The sequence below is a fragment of the Chenopodium quinoa genome, unplaced genomic scaffold, assembly GCF_001683475.1.
Source record: "Chenopodium quinoa cultivar QQ74 unplaced genomic scaffold, ASM168347v1, whole genome shotgun sequence".
In the NCBI taxonomy this organism is placed as follows: Eukaryota; Viridiplantae; Streptophyta; class Magnoliopsida; order Caryophyllales; family Amaranthaceae; genus Chenopodium; species Chenopodium quinoa.
In genome coordinates, this window is record NW_018743050.1 from 1,281,081 (window position 1) to 1,297,004 (window position 15,924).

General features: G+C 29.1%; 1 long non-coding RNA gene across 1 annotated transcript; it reads left to right on the plus strand.

The window, feature by feature from the left end:
* The first annotated feature begins 10,968 nt into the window (after positions 1–10,968).
* On the plus strand, positions 10,969–13,039 carry LOC110730877. The gene is made up of 3 exons (XR_002513168.1): positions 10,969–11,479; positions 11,572–11,817; positions 12,702–13,039. It is a non-coding gene; the product is annotated as an uncharacterized LOC110730877 (long non-coding RNA).
* Positions 13,040–15,924: the final 2,885 nt, after the last annotated feature.

The window sequence follows — 15,924 nt, forward strand, 5'->3', positions numbered from 1 at the left end:
ATAACAACCTTATCTCTGAACAAAGTACATAGAGATAAGAAAAAATATAAAAAACAATCACTACCGTAATAAGATTATTCTTTCTTTTATTAAAATAGGTAATTAAAAATAACAATCATTACCTTAATAAGATTATTCTTTCTTTTATTAAAATAGGTAATTAAAAATAACAATCATTACCTTAATAAGATTATTCTTTCTTTTATTAAAATAGGTAATTAAGGTAAACAATCGTACAATTCTACTTTTGTAAAGCAAAAGACAAATAATAAACTGTAGTCGGTCAACCTTATAGCTTTTTTTATTGTGGATTATAAACTTCCTTCCTCTTTTGGTAATTGTATATTTTTAATAGCAAATTAATTAGTATAATAAGAAAATTAAGATAACAATAATCATATAATAACTAATATATAAAGCTAAACTTTAAGCCAAGTCACAATGCAGCTACACTTGGCGTTCCAATTTTTCGCCAAGTGTCATCCCACGTTGGATAGATTTAAATAGATTTCATAAGATAGAATTTTAGGATAAAATTGTTGGTTTAGAGTTTTATTTTCGATAAAAATACCAATATTTCAAATGTACAAATTAAATTATAATTTTATTCAAAAAAATTATTAGATTATAATTCTAAAAAATTATCATATAAATTTATTTTTTTGTATCATAATATTTTTTGGAACGAATTAAGTAGTTCAAAGCGCAAATCATTCATTTATAATATAACTAATCGGTTAAAATAACATATATACTTCACAATCTAATAGAATTTTATTACTATATAGACATGTTAGGTCTGGTCATGAGTTAACTCGAACTATAAATTTATCTTAAAATTCAATAAACAACCCGGGCATCGCCGGGGTACAAAACTAGTATATATATACGCGCATAAATGAAAGATATAAATTCTAATAAAATTAAGATAACAATAATATATATATACGCGCATAAATGAAGGATATAAATTCTAATAAAATTAAGATAACAATAATATATATATACGCGCATAAATGAAGGATATAAATTCTAATAAAATTAAGATAACAATAATATATATATACGCGCATAAATGAAGGATATAAATTCTAATAAAATTAAGATAACAAATAATTTATATATATACGTGCATAAATGAAGGATATAAATTCTAATAAAATTAAGATAACAAATAATTTATATATTTACGCGCATAAATGAAGGATATAAATTCTAATAAAATTAATATATATATATATATATATATATATATATATATATATATATATATATATATATATATATATATATATATATATATATATAATACCTAACCAATGTGACAAACTTTATTTGTTGTAATTTATGTGTCTTCAACGCTACATATAATATTTTAAGGGGGGGCAAGAGTTGATAATAAAGGGCCGCAAATCTGGGCCGGGGAGGCCGGGCCTCTACCAGCCCCCCCCCCCCCGGTCCCTTCGCCCTTGCTAGTAACCCCAAGTAACCCCTGACCTAGTAACCCTAAGTAACCCCTAACCGACCTAGTAACCCCAATTAACCCCTGACTGGATCTAGTAACCCCTTACCCACCACTAACAAAAAAACTACCACCAACGAACCACTACCAACCTAAACCACAAACGAAACCAGATCTAGAACCCAGAACCACGAAACCACCACCACCCCATCCATGAAACCACCACTACCCACCCACGAAACCACCACTATACACGAAAACAATTTATTTTTCGTTCTTCAATTAAACAAAAAATTAAGTAATAAAATTTAACATCTTACAAGTTATATAATCAAAATTTTCAGCAAATAAGCTTGAATTCAACATAAAATTCGTAGAACATAAATTTCCAAAAGTAAACCATTAATGAAGTTTGAAGAAATTTGGGCTAAGAAGATGACACCATTAATGAAGTTTAAAGAAAAAAGAGGAGAGAGGAATAAAATTGGGGGGAAAAGGAAAATGTTGTAGAAGATGGAAGAAGAAGATAGGAGAGAGAAATAAATTTGGGGGAAAAAGAAAAATGTTGTAGAAGATGGAAGAAGAAAAGAGGAGAGAGAAAGAAGAGAGAGAAGAAAAAATAATATATATATATATATATATATATATGGTTGGCCGCACAGCCGTATATGAAACTTTGTGTAAGTGTATAAATTTGCTCTAATACCTTAAATTTAGCTAATTAGTCATGTAAGATTAAAATATATACAATTAATATTCTCATATACTCTAACAGGTACATTTTAACGAAGTAATCTCATATTATATTTACAAGATCAAAATATATTTTCATATATTCTAATAAGTATATTCTAATTGTAATATGTAAAGTATATATGTAAGTATGTAACTATATGTTGAAATATACTAAAATTATAATTATAAATAAAAGGTAGATAAATTATATTCACCTTATTTATGGTAAGTCATTACTCCGTAATTAACTTAAATTATCAAAGATCATATATTATCATAACCTTAATTATAGACTTATCATATACATCTAGTCGTAGCCTCGTAGGCAATCTAATCAATCAATAAACCTTACTAAAGGCGAAATCAGAAATGACACTTGTCATTTCCTGATTAACAATTTTTCCGCCTTTTTTTTCCTTTCCTTCTTAGTTTTTTTTTATAATATATTTAATCCAATTATATTCAATTAAATATTTTACATATATTCTATATACTTGGAAACTTTTAGTTACAAAAATACTAACATAGATTAAAAATAATTTATTGGAATATATTCTTTTCCAAAATTATTATAATATTATCAATATCAATTTTTTTCTCTAACTTTTATAATTTGATAATAAAATTTATTTGAATTAGAAAAGAAATATCATTTTGGTAGCATACTTTGTATCAATCATTTAATCTTAAAATTATACGTAACATGTAAAATAAGTTTGTTATAGTATACTTCATATACAACATATATTGAAAAATTAATTAATTATTCTAAACATTTATGTGACTATAACTAAAGATGGATTTAAAAAGTTGGTTATTGAATACAAATTATCCTAAAGTAAAATGAACTCAACTAAACTTTATATTATGTCGATCAAAGTGTGTCAACAATTTAAGGAAAAATGTATATGAGTTCATATATGGGTACTAACCTAAGCTAATATTTTACTTTTCTTATATAAAACCTTATAGCTTCTAAGTTTCTATAACTTTATTTATTTATATATATAATCCAATTCAATAACCTTTACGTATTTAGTATTGGTATAAACTAATTAAAATTCAAGTTATTTTGTTACAAATAATTTTTTGGATAAATTATCGTTGAATTAACACCATTATTTATTACTTATTTGTTACAAAATTTAATTATGACCATGCATGGCACGGGACTTAACCTAGTGTATATATATAAAGGGGAGTTTTTTCCCGAGTTTTTAGAGAGCCACGTAAGATTTAATTTTCTTAGCGCTCCATGTACGATTATAAATATTTGTTGTAGCCAATTAAATAATTTTCTTTTAGAATTGAATAATGCAAATGCCACATAGGCAAAATTGGCAAAAAAAATTTTAAAGTTTAAATTAATCATATATTATATATTATTTTTTAATATTAAGAATTTTATCTAAAATATAACAAATTTTAGCACATTAATACAAAAAAAAAATTATTTAAAAAAAAAACAGTAGGCATTTTTCGGGAGCATTGAGAGTGCCACATTAAAAAAAAAGTATTATTTCGACCAATCAAAAATTAGAAATCTATTTTAATTTTGAATTAAATTATTCATTTTCCACCTAAGATAATAAGACAAATAAGATATTTTTATAAAATATTTTGACCAATTAAAAATTAGTAGTAAAAAACTAAAATTGAATTACCTTGTAAAATATTTCGACAAATAAAAAATTAGAAGTAAAAAGCTAAAATTAAATTACCTTATAAAAGTATTATTTCGACCAATCAAAAATTAGAAATATATTTTAATTTTGAATTAAATAATTCATTTTCCACCTAAGATAATTAGACGGATAAAATATTTTTATAAAATATTTCAACCAATAATAAATTATTAGTAAAAAACTAAAATTGAATTACATTATAAAATATTTAGACAAATAAAAAATTCGAAGTAAAAAATTAAAATTAAATTACCTTATTTATGATAAACATAATAATAAGTATGAACGTAAATTTGCTATACTAAAATAAAACTACCTTATGTACGATAAACATAAGAAGTATATGATTATGATAATTTTGCTTCATTAAAATAAAATTACTTTATCAATACTACGTATTTTTTTTATATAAAAATACATGTATATGATAAAAAATTTTAGGAAGTTAATCTAATATACATAAATAAAGTAGGCATTTTTGGAGAGTATTGGGAGCGCCACATAAGAAAAGGTATATTTTCGACCAATTAAAAATTAGATTTCTATTTTATTTTAGTAGGTATTTTTGGAGAGCATTGGGAGCGCCACATAAGAAAAGGTATATTTTCGACCAATTAAAAATTAGATTTCTATTTTATTTTAGAATTAAAAAAATCACTCGCCGCCTAAACAAAAGTGACGAATGAAATTTTAAATTTTTGCCACGTAGGTAAAAACGACGAATAGTAATTTATTAGGATTTTAATTATTTAAGAACACTAAATTTTATCATTTTTATTTGTTACAAAACTAAAAATTATCTTTAGATATTAGGATTTATATTATTTAAAAAACTAAACATTATATTTTGATATTTAAAAAAATATAAATTATCATTTGATGTTAATGGTTTTATATAAATATTTGATGATATGATACTTTCATACAAAATTTTAAAATTTATAATGCAAGAAAAAAATTAAGAGATAACCAAAAAAAATATTTATATACAAAATGTATATAAAAATTCGTGCATCGCACGCCACATAAGCAAAAATAATATTTCGACCAATGAAAAATTAGATTTATATATTAATTTAGAATTTTAATTTTTAGTCGCCATTTAAGAAAAAATTAACAAATGAAATTTGAGAATTGAAAACAAAAAATAGTAATTTAAGATTTAAGTTATGAAAAAAAAAATTATCTTTTATATTATCTTTTACATTAGGATTTATATTAAAATTTGAATAAGAATAATTTAAAACTTAACAAAATATTTTACCTTAAATTAATGTTAAAATAATAGAATAGAAAATAAAAACAAAAAATATTAAGAAATTACTACATATAGTTTTAAGTAAAGATAGCTATGATCGTTGGTTGTTGATAAGATGCGTAGGATTATTTCCCAATTGAGGAGCAACGAAAATGTGAAGAAGAAAGGGGGTCTGACCCGTTCAAAAAAAAAAAAAAAGGGGGGTCTGACTTTGGGGATCTTTATATCCTTTTCTTTAATTTTAATTTTCTTTTTCTTTTTATTTACTTTTTATTTCTGTTGCCGTTTCTTTTCTTTTTCAATTTCTTTTTCCTTTTATTTACCTTTTTCTGATTTTCTTTTTATTTTCCTTTTTAGTTAGTTCGTTCTTTTATTTTCTTTTTCTTTAATTTTCTTTAATTATTATTTTCCTAGCTTAGTCTTTTTAATACCCATTTTTTGGGTTCACCCAGTTGGATTATTATTGAAGCTTTTTTCGTTTTTTTTAATCTAATAATTTTTCTTAATTATTATATAATAAAAATATAATAGTATAAAAGATAATAGATAATGACAAATTTATTGTATAAGCTTAAAAGATAGATTTTAATAATAAAAAATTAAAAATATTTCATAATCTTAAGGTAATACCCTACTATTATAAATTGACGTATAATGCAAAACAACAAACTTCAAACAATTTCGTGTTAGTAATTTGTGTCAAATTTAAATCATATAATAAATGGTTGGGTAATTCATAATTTTACTCATACTATTTGGTTTATGTGCCTATATAGTGGTTTTGTAGAAGTATAAAAAAGCCAACAAAATCTTTAATGCAATTATTTTTTAAAACTCTCAAAAGTTTAGCAGTGTTACTTCAAAATTATTATTAAATAATATTTAATTGATTTGCATCCCTTCATATCTTACGCTAGTTTAGAAGTCTTAATTGATTTTCATGATTCAATAATACTTAATGTATTTTTCTTCAAACGAATTTTTTTTTTGAGCTTGATCATACAGAGTAATAATATGTGAAATGTTCGTTGTAGCATTAAACTTAATAATGTAAGTTCAATGTTCTACGACCATCTAATATCTATATGTATATCTAATACTAAAGTAATAGCCACTTAGTTATATTTTTCCTCTTAAATTCTATCCATTTTTAATACATTTTTTTTTCTATCATCGATGTCCCTCGATTTTAGGATTTTAAAGTTATTTATACCTCTTGATAACATCTGCTCAAATATCATTAGTTAATATGAATGTCATTTAAATTCCACGTTGTTTATGTGCGTGCCATCAAATAATGTACAATTAAAAAGCTAATAAACCTTAACAATGTTTGTAATTAAAGGACAACAAAATTGTAAATAAGAAGAGCAACCACAAAGGAGTAAAAATAAATCATCTCGTGGTAATAAACAAAGTCTCCGTACATACAATTTTTTTTCCTTTTTAAATAATAATAATAACATATGAAGTACAGAACATTATAATTATTTTATTTTTTTAAAAAAAACTTTGTATTAATTGATGGTATGTTTAATGAGAAAAAAAAATAATTAAATATATTAATGAGAGTAAGCATATTAATGAGGGTAAAAAAGTAAATATACATTTTTGTACACAATATTTTACATATTTTTTAGGGTATATTTGGTAGCACACTATTCCTAAGAGCTATTTTCTACTTTTTATAAGGTAGGAATGTATAATTGTTACTTACATTATATAATTGTTACTTACATCGTGATTTTATTTGAAATACTTTATGATTATTCGCTTATGATTTTATGTGCTATTTTTTCCAACAGATTTAGGGCCTGTTCACATTTACTTAATTTCAGTTTAGCTCCAATCAGTTCAGTTCAGCTTTTAATTTCCCTCTCATAAAATATTCATTTCAGCTTAATTCAGTTCAGTTCGGCTCCAATCAGTTCAGTTCAGTTCAGCTGATCAATTCAGTAAATGTGAACAGACCCTTAATTTGATCAGAGAATTAAATTCGAGCAAAAATGATTGGAAAATCAAAGTACAAGTTTCTCGGCTGTTTCACGACAAACATTCACTGTGACGAAAATTATTGAAACAAGTGTACTTAAGGTAAGTTTTGATGAAAATTATTGAAACAAGTGTTCTTAACATATGTTTTTCATTTAAAGTTTTGAAAAAAAATTCTTAAAAATATAATTATTTTATTATTCTTTAGAAAGGACAAGGAAGATGCAATAATGAAAGAAAATGATACAAGTCATATAGTTAAGGAAGATGGAAAACGTTCTCATGATGAAACTGATAATTATAAGGAAAATGACAACGAATCCACCAACAACCCATTTAAAAAAGTGAAGGTATATACTCTTTCAGATATTTGTTGCTAGATATTTAACTTTTAAAATAAAATGCTATTGAATTTACTAACCATTTATATATGTATATGTATTGCAGGCTTAATTTCACGATCAAAACTTCTTATATAAAGATCAAACAAGTTTAATGGGGCGAAAGGATATTTAAACTTCATAAGTATCATTTTCGTATTTTTTTTGAATGGAATAGTATTTGTTGCTTTTTAAACTATGTTGTTATTTATTATTTATTATTTATTTATTTATTTAGCTATTTCTTTGATTATTATTACCTAATCTATTACTATTAAATAAATAATTATTACCTAATAAACTCTTTCAACATTGTCGACCTAAGAATTATAGTAAAAGGTAATAAAATAATTATTTATTTTATTTTTAAGAATCGTGCCATCTTCCATAAACATTGAAACGATATTTATTAATTTAAAAAAAAAAACAATTGTTATAATTTTGAAACAATATTCATTAATTTTTTTAGAATTAGATACCAAAAAAAAATGATAGCTATGAAATATAAAATGAATACACTATACTTTGTAATTGTATTCACGTTTAATTATAGTGGTGATAAAGACTATTTTAAATACCTATGTAAGCTTCACAAAAAAAAAAAAAGTAAAAAATAAAAAAATAAAAAAATAAAACCTATGTAAGCGATCTTAGCACCTTATAGAGTTTTCATGAGTAACCTAAATTTATATTACTCTGTATTAATTAATTGAAATGATAAATTTTAATCATCTTTATAATTTTAATAAATTTAACAATTTAGATAGTCAAATATACTTTTCAAAAATATAATAATTATAATAATACAAGTATGTCATATATTTTTTTTTTTTGAGAAAAATCGGACGGGATATTATTAAATTAAATCAAGCTCCGCCAAAATTGTTAAACTTTGCGAAAAAGGACCCAAACAAACGTATTCCTTACAACCATTACTATCCCACCTAGCTACTAAGTGAGCTAGAAGTATGTCATATAATCTTAACTCACCTCTATATTGGAATATTTGTGAATGTCAGGCAGCCACGAGTAAGAGTTTTACTTTCTTTCTTCCTTTTTTTTTTTTTACATTTACTGAACTAATCGGAGCTAAACTGAACTGAATTGATTGGAGCTAAACTGAGCTGAAACGAATATTTTATGAGAGAAGGAAATTAGGAGTTGAACTGAACTTAATTGGAGCTGAACTAAACTGATTGGAACTGAAATGAACTAACCTGAAAATAAGTAAATCTGAACCGGCCCTTAGTGTCTTCAATAAGGAATAATTGGATACCATCTACATATAGTATATACAAAATAAGTAGTATAGTATTTGATTGTTAATTTTACTCCCTTCAATCGTTTCATAATAGAGTTTTAAAAAATTAGAGGGTAGTAATCAAAGGAGAATTTTATAAAATATAAAGTATGGAAATTTAAAAAAAAAAAAAAAAAATTGACTCAAATTTTTAAAATGAACCCGTGCATTGCACGGGCTTAACACCTAGTCTATCTATAAATAAACCTATACTAAAGGCGAAACCTGGAATGACACTTGTCATTTCCTGGTTAAAAAATTTTCCGCCTTTTTTTGTTTCCTTTTTTTTTTTTTTGCGATATTTTAATGACATTCATTTTATAACCTACAATAATAGTTATTTCCATAGTTTCATAAATACTAAGATAGACTAAAAATAAGGTATTGTAATATATTATTTTCCAAGATTATTATAATATTATCAATATCGAATTTTTTTCTTCAACTTTCATCATTTGACAATAAAATTTATTTTAATTAAAAAAAATATCATTTGGTAGCATACTTTATATAAATCTTAAAATTATATAACGTTTATAAGACCAAATCCATTCTATTATAGTATACATAACATATATTGGAAGATTTAATCTAATTACTCTAATATTTATATGATTATTAAAAAAAAAAAAAAAAAAAAACTCCTACGACTCACTAAAAATATATTTAAAAAATTGATTACGAAATAATGATTATTCTAAAGTAAAATGAAATCAAATAAATTTTCATATTTAGGTGAAAATGTGTTAATAATTTAAGGATAGATGTATATTAATTCGCATATGAGTACAAATCTAAGCTAATATTTTAATTTTATTATATAAAACCTTATAGCTTCTAAATTTCTATTATTATATTATTTTTTTATACAATCCAATTCAATAACCTTTACGTATTTCAGTATTTGGTATTGGTATAAACTAAAATTCAAGTTATTTTGTTACAAATTATTTTTTTAAGATAAATTAATGTTGAATTTACACCATTATTTGTAATTTATTTGTTGTAAAATTTAATTATAACCGTGCATGGCACGTGACTTAACCTAGTAATTAATAAAGATGTGTGTCACAGACTCACATATGTCCTATGAGTATTTCGGTAAATCCCTTACACGGAAACAAGATTTATAATTTCATATTTGCTTTTTTGGATCAAATAGGGTATCAAAGAAAATATTTTGCTGTTTCTTGCGAGATTTTCCTAATGAACCAAGATTATAGAATAATTGAAAATTTCATATTTCGTTTACATATAATTGTCTATTTCGCATCCATTGACCGAGATTGTTCAATTAAAAAGTATTATTTTAGGATTTATAACCAACACAGATTTGCAAAAGCCCCAATTTTCGAAAAATAAATCGGGCATAATTTCAATTTTCGTCGTCGCGTGAATGTATTTACAGAATAAAGGTGATGCACAAGTGGTTAATTTCATCCATGGATGAAGAACTCAAAGAACAAGAACAAGGAAGAATGTTGATGAATTGAACAATGAATAATAACGATTTTTATTTTAAATTTTTTTTAATTTAATCTTATTTTTGGATTTCATTAAAAAGTGATTTTAATTAAGAAAAAAAAAAAGATTTTCGCAAAAACAAAAAAATAATTTTCAGAAAATAGTAAATGACTTAAATATTAAAAAAAAAAAAAAAAAAAAAAAAGAGAGGTTTGATCAAGTATTTAAAATAAAGGAAAAATCGACCAATGAGATTTAAGAATAAGAATGGTCATTTTTAGGATGACCACAGTAGACGTAATTATAATATCTATCACCTAGCATAAGTTTAAATAAGATTTATCCTTTAATTTTCCCCCTCAAATTATTCTGACCGATTTTCTGTTTATAGTTTATCCAAACAGTATTATACAGGAGTACTATCATAGCAGAAAGCAGAGGCGGAGCCAGCACGGGATAACCCCACTTTAAAAAAATCAAGTAAATAAAATTGCACGCACATAACATTACAGCAACTTATATAGCGCAGTGGTAAGCCCAACTTGAAGATCTTATGCCATTTCACTTAAAAAAAAAACAATTATTCGTATAAACAATTTGACCACTATTAACAATTATTCTATATATACTGTATATGTTTATAAGAAAAATTTGTCTTCCGTTTTTCTAAATAATAAATTAAGATGGTAGGTAATCATGAAAAGTAGGGCTGTGCAAAACTATCCGAAAAACCGAAAACCCGAAAAACCGAACCGTAACCGAACCGAAAAATTGGGTACCCGAACCGTTTAAAGAAAACGGGTCGGGTAACCGAACCGATAAGAATTTAACGGTTCGGGTAACGGGTACCCGTTAACACTGTTTCGGGTACCCGAATGTCCCGAAAATATTTTTTTTCGAAATCTCAAATGAAAAATGTCAGTTTTTTTTAGAAAAAAAGAAACAGAAAATAAAGAACAAAAAAGTGAAAACCCTAAACTTCGTTCTTTTCTCATTTCTCAGTCATTCACTTCACTCAGCCTCCATCCCCCTCTCTCTCCTCCTCTTCTCTAATGTCTCTGCCTCTGGTTCTCTAATCTTCATTCTCCATTCTCCATTCACTCCTTCATCTCCTCCATTGAAGCGGCTCTGAGCTTTCACTCCTTCATCTCCTCCATTGAAGCGGCTCTGAGCTTTCACTCCTTCATCTCCTAATGTCCTCAGGTAATTAACTAATTATCTCTTTGCCAGATCTAATTATTTGCAATGAATTGATTAAATTCAATTAAACTTAAACTCTTATTTTAATTTCACAGATCGCAGATTCAATTTAGGGCTCTGCGTACTTCGACTTCTCCATTGAAGCGGCTTCTGAGCTATACGCCTATACTCCTTCATCTCCTCCATTGAAGCGTACTTCGACTTCTCCATTGAAGCGGCTCTGAGCTTTCACTCCTTCATCTCCTACATTGAAGCGGCTCTGAGCTTTCACTCCTTCATCTCCTCCATTGAAGCGTACTTCGGCTCTCCATTGAAGCGGCTTTTGAGCTTTCACTGTTGAGGTAATTTACATTTTATAGTATCTGACTATCTGTGATTTTTTCGGATTTGTAATTGTTTTTTTTTCCTGATTTTTTATTGTGGTACTATTAATTTTTTTTTTGTTTTTTTTGGGAGGAATGGTACTTTTTATGGTTTTCAGAATTGAGGTTTTTTTTTATTATTTTTTGTCAAGTTGTGTGTGTTAGATTTAGATGAGTGAGTAAGGTGAGATTTCTGTTTTTGATGTGGAAATAAGGTTGTTGAGAAAAAACAAGGATTCAGAGTGATGTTGTTGTGTGATGTTGCTAAGCATCTATAGTTGCTGTGTACTAATGTTGTTGAGCATCTATAGTGTTGTGTGATGGCTTCCTGTGTGTTGAGCATCTATAGAGTTGTACATGATAATCATGTAGTCCAATATGATTTATTGTAACATGAGTTAATTACAAGCATTTTAAGAAAACGTTTTAAGATTTATTGTAGTCCAATATGATAATCATGTAGTCCAATATGATTTATCTAGTTTCTTCTACTCAGGTTAATCTGTCAATGTATGGTTTAACAGAATTGAGTAATATTCGTCAGCTGGAATTTGGTTTAATAGTAACTCGTGTGGCTGTGTACATCATCTTTTGGACTCATTTTCAGTAATACTTGCCTAAGGTACTGGAAGGCTCACAGAGTGATTATATGGTGTAGTTGTACCAATAGTTTTTTTTATTTCACTTGCTTGTCTGAGATTTTATGATTGTGTATTTGTGTGACGTGGAAAAGTTTTTGTCCTGTTTGTTTCTAATAGACATATGTCCTAGACGTTCACCCTTTCAACCCTCATATAGCTATGACTCATTCTTGTTATTTGTGTATACATGATTGAACTTATTTGTTTTTTTTTCATTTGTAGGAGTGTATGGAATCTGGAAGTAGTGGGGATATGGAAGACTCATCGGCTACAAGTCAAGCTCCTCCAATTCCAAGTCCTCCTCCCGAGCCTTGGGAGTATGACCCTTGTCCAATGACGGAAAATAATGACCCCAAGGCTCCTCCCGAGCAGGTTCAGAAGGTTGGTTTGATTGATTTTGCTGGTCAAAGGGGTCATTATTTTCCGTCATTGGACAAGGGTCATACTCCCAAGGCTCGGGAGGAGGACTTGGAATTGGAGGAGCTTGACTTGTAGCCGATGAGTCTTCCATATCCCCACTACTTCCAGATTCCATACACTCCTACAAATGAAAAAAAAAACAAATAAGTTCAATCATGTATACACAAATAACAAGAATGAGTCATAGCTATATGAAGGTTGAAAGGGTGAACATCTAGGACATATGTCTATTAGAAACAAACAGGACAAAAACTTTTCCACGTCACACAAATACACAATCATAAAATCTCAGACAAGCAAGTGAAATAAAAAAAACTATTGGTACAACTACACCATATAATCACTCTGTGAGCCTTGCAGTACCTTAGGCAAGTATTACTAAAAATGAGTCCAAAAGATGATGTACACAGCCACACAAGTTACTGTTAAACCAAATTCCAGCTGACGAATATTACTCAATTCTGTTAAACCATACATTGACAGATTAACCTGAGTAGAAGCAACTAGATAAATCATATTGGACTACATGATTATCATATTGGACTACAATAAATCTTAAAACGTTTTCTTAAAATGCTTGTAATTAACTCATGTTACAATAAATCATATTGGACTACATGATTATCATGTACAACTCTATAGATGCTCAACACACAGGAAGCCATCACACAACACTATAGATGCTCAACAACATTAGTACACAACAACTATAGATGCTTAGCAACATCACACAACAACATCACTCTGAATCCTTGTTTTTTCTCAACAACCTTATTTCCACATCAAAAACAGAAATCTCACCTTACTCACTCATCTAAATCTAACAGACACAACTTGACAAAAAATAATAAAAAAAAACCTCAATTCTGAAAACCATAATAAGTACCATTCCTCCCAAAAAAAACAAAAAAAAAATTAATAGTACCACAATAAAAAATCAGGAAAAAAAAACAATTACAAATCCGAAAAAATCACAGATAGTCAGATACTATAAAATGTAAATTACCTCAACACTGAAAGCTCAAAAGCCGCTTCAATGGAGAGCCGAAGTACGCTTCAATGGAGGAGATGAAGGAGTGAAAGCTCAGAGCCGCTTCAATGTAGGAGATGAAGGAGTGAAAGCTCAGAGCCGCTTCAATGGAGAAGTCGAAGTACGCTTCAATGGAGGAGATGAAGGAGTATAGGCGTATAGCTCAGAAGCCGCTTCAATGGAGAAGTCGAAGTACGCAGAGCCCTAAATTGAATCTGCGATCTGTGAAATTAAAATAAGAGTTTAAGTTTAATTGAATTTAATCAATTCATTGCAAATAATTAGATCTGGCAAAGAGATAATTAGTTAATTACCTGAGGACATTAGGAGATGAAGGAGTGAAAGCTCAGAGCCGCTTCAATGGAGGAGATGAAGGAGTGAAAGCTCAGAGCCGCTTCAATGGAGGAGATGAAGGAGTGAAAGCTCAGAGCCGCTTCAATGGAGGAGATGAAGGAGTGAATGGAGAATGGAGAATGAAGATTAGAGAACCAGAGGCAGAGACATTAGAGAAGAGGAGGAGAGAGAGGGGGATGGAGGCTGAGTGAAGTGAATGACTGAGAAATGAGAAAAGAACGAAGTTTAGGGTTTTCACTTTTTTGTTCTTTATTTTCTGTTTCTTTTTTTCTAAAAAAAACTGACATTTTCCATTTGAGATTTCGAAAAAAAATATTTTCGGGACATTCGGGTACCCGAAACAGTGTTAACGGGTACCCGTTACCCGAACCGTTAAATTCTTATCGGTTCAGTTACCCGACCAATTTTCTTTCAACGGTTCGGGTACCCAATTTTTCGGTTCGGTTACGGTTCGGTTTTTCGGGTTTTCGGTTTTTCGGATAGTTTTGCACAGCCCTAGTTTGGGGTGGTGGAAAAAATATGGTGAAAGGTGATTAGGGGATTTTTCCCCACCAATCACCATCTGACAAGTGGACCAATCAGGTTCCGCCATGTGTCCGTCACATTGGCCAATAGGAGCCTGCCACGTGTCAAGCAATGATCCGTCCACTCTGGACCAATTGCGACACGACACGTGTCCTTCCCATGACACCTGGGATAACCGGTCACCTAGGCCCAACTTCCGTGGGAAGCCCAATCAGCCCAAGGTTAACCTAAACCTAGATTGGCACGTTTCCCGAGGTTATAAATACCTCCCTTAATCCTCATTAAGGGAGATTACACAGATTACACACATTAAACTCTCTCACCTAGAGAGACCCAATCACTTTAATTTCCGCATTAATTACTCCTTAATCAAGTACTAACTTGACCGTCGGAGGCGGATCTCCAATCATCCGGAGCATCCGTTTGTTTTGCAGGTACAGGCGTCCGGTTCCAGTCTCGGAATTGTAACTCTCCCGCAGGACATCAGAAAACCCCGAAACATCTTGGCGCCGTCTGTGGGGAGAGTACTTCTGAGATGGCATCCACGTTTGTACCGACTCCTGAAGAGAGACGTCCCCTGGACGACCCTCTAGTTCAGTCGGACCACGATACTGAGAATGAATTTGAAGTTGAAGCTCACACAGCTTCAGACGGGACCCTAAGGGCCCGACGTACCCGTCATACCGAAAGGAGGGAACGGGAAAATCTTCAAACTGGAAGCGAGCCAGTAGGCGCACCGCCTGTTCGGCAGCAGCCGACTGATGGGTCTGCTCCCATCACAAGGAACGAACTCATGACCTTCATGAGGGACTTCAAGGGAGAAATTCAAGAGTTGATCAACAAGAAGCCGCCTGCTCTGGACAAGGAGCAGTCGGCTAAGAAACCCTCCACTTCACGGAAGAGGAATCCAGTTCAAGGGCGAGAGGCGACCCCTCATCCTAAATCTAGGAAGTGGGAGCCACCTGCCCTTGATTTCACAAAATACCGTTTTCCTACTCCAGGAAATAGGAAACCTGTTCGTCATATTCAGGCGGACGGGTCGAGGAAAACATACACAGACGCTCGGCTACTGCTAGAGCAGAAGAAGAGTGACCGATTGTCAGAGTCGGTCTCTAC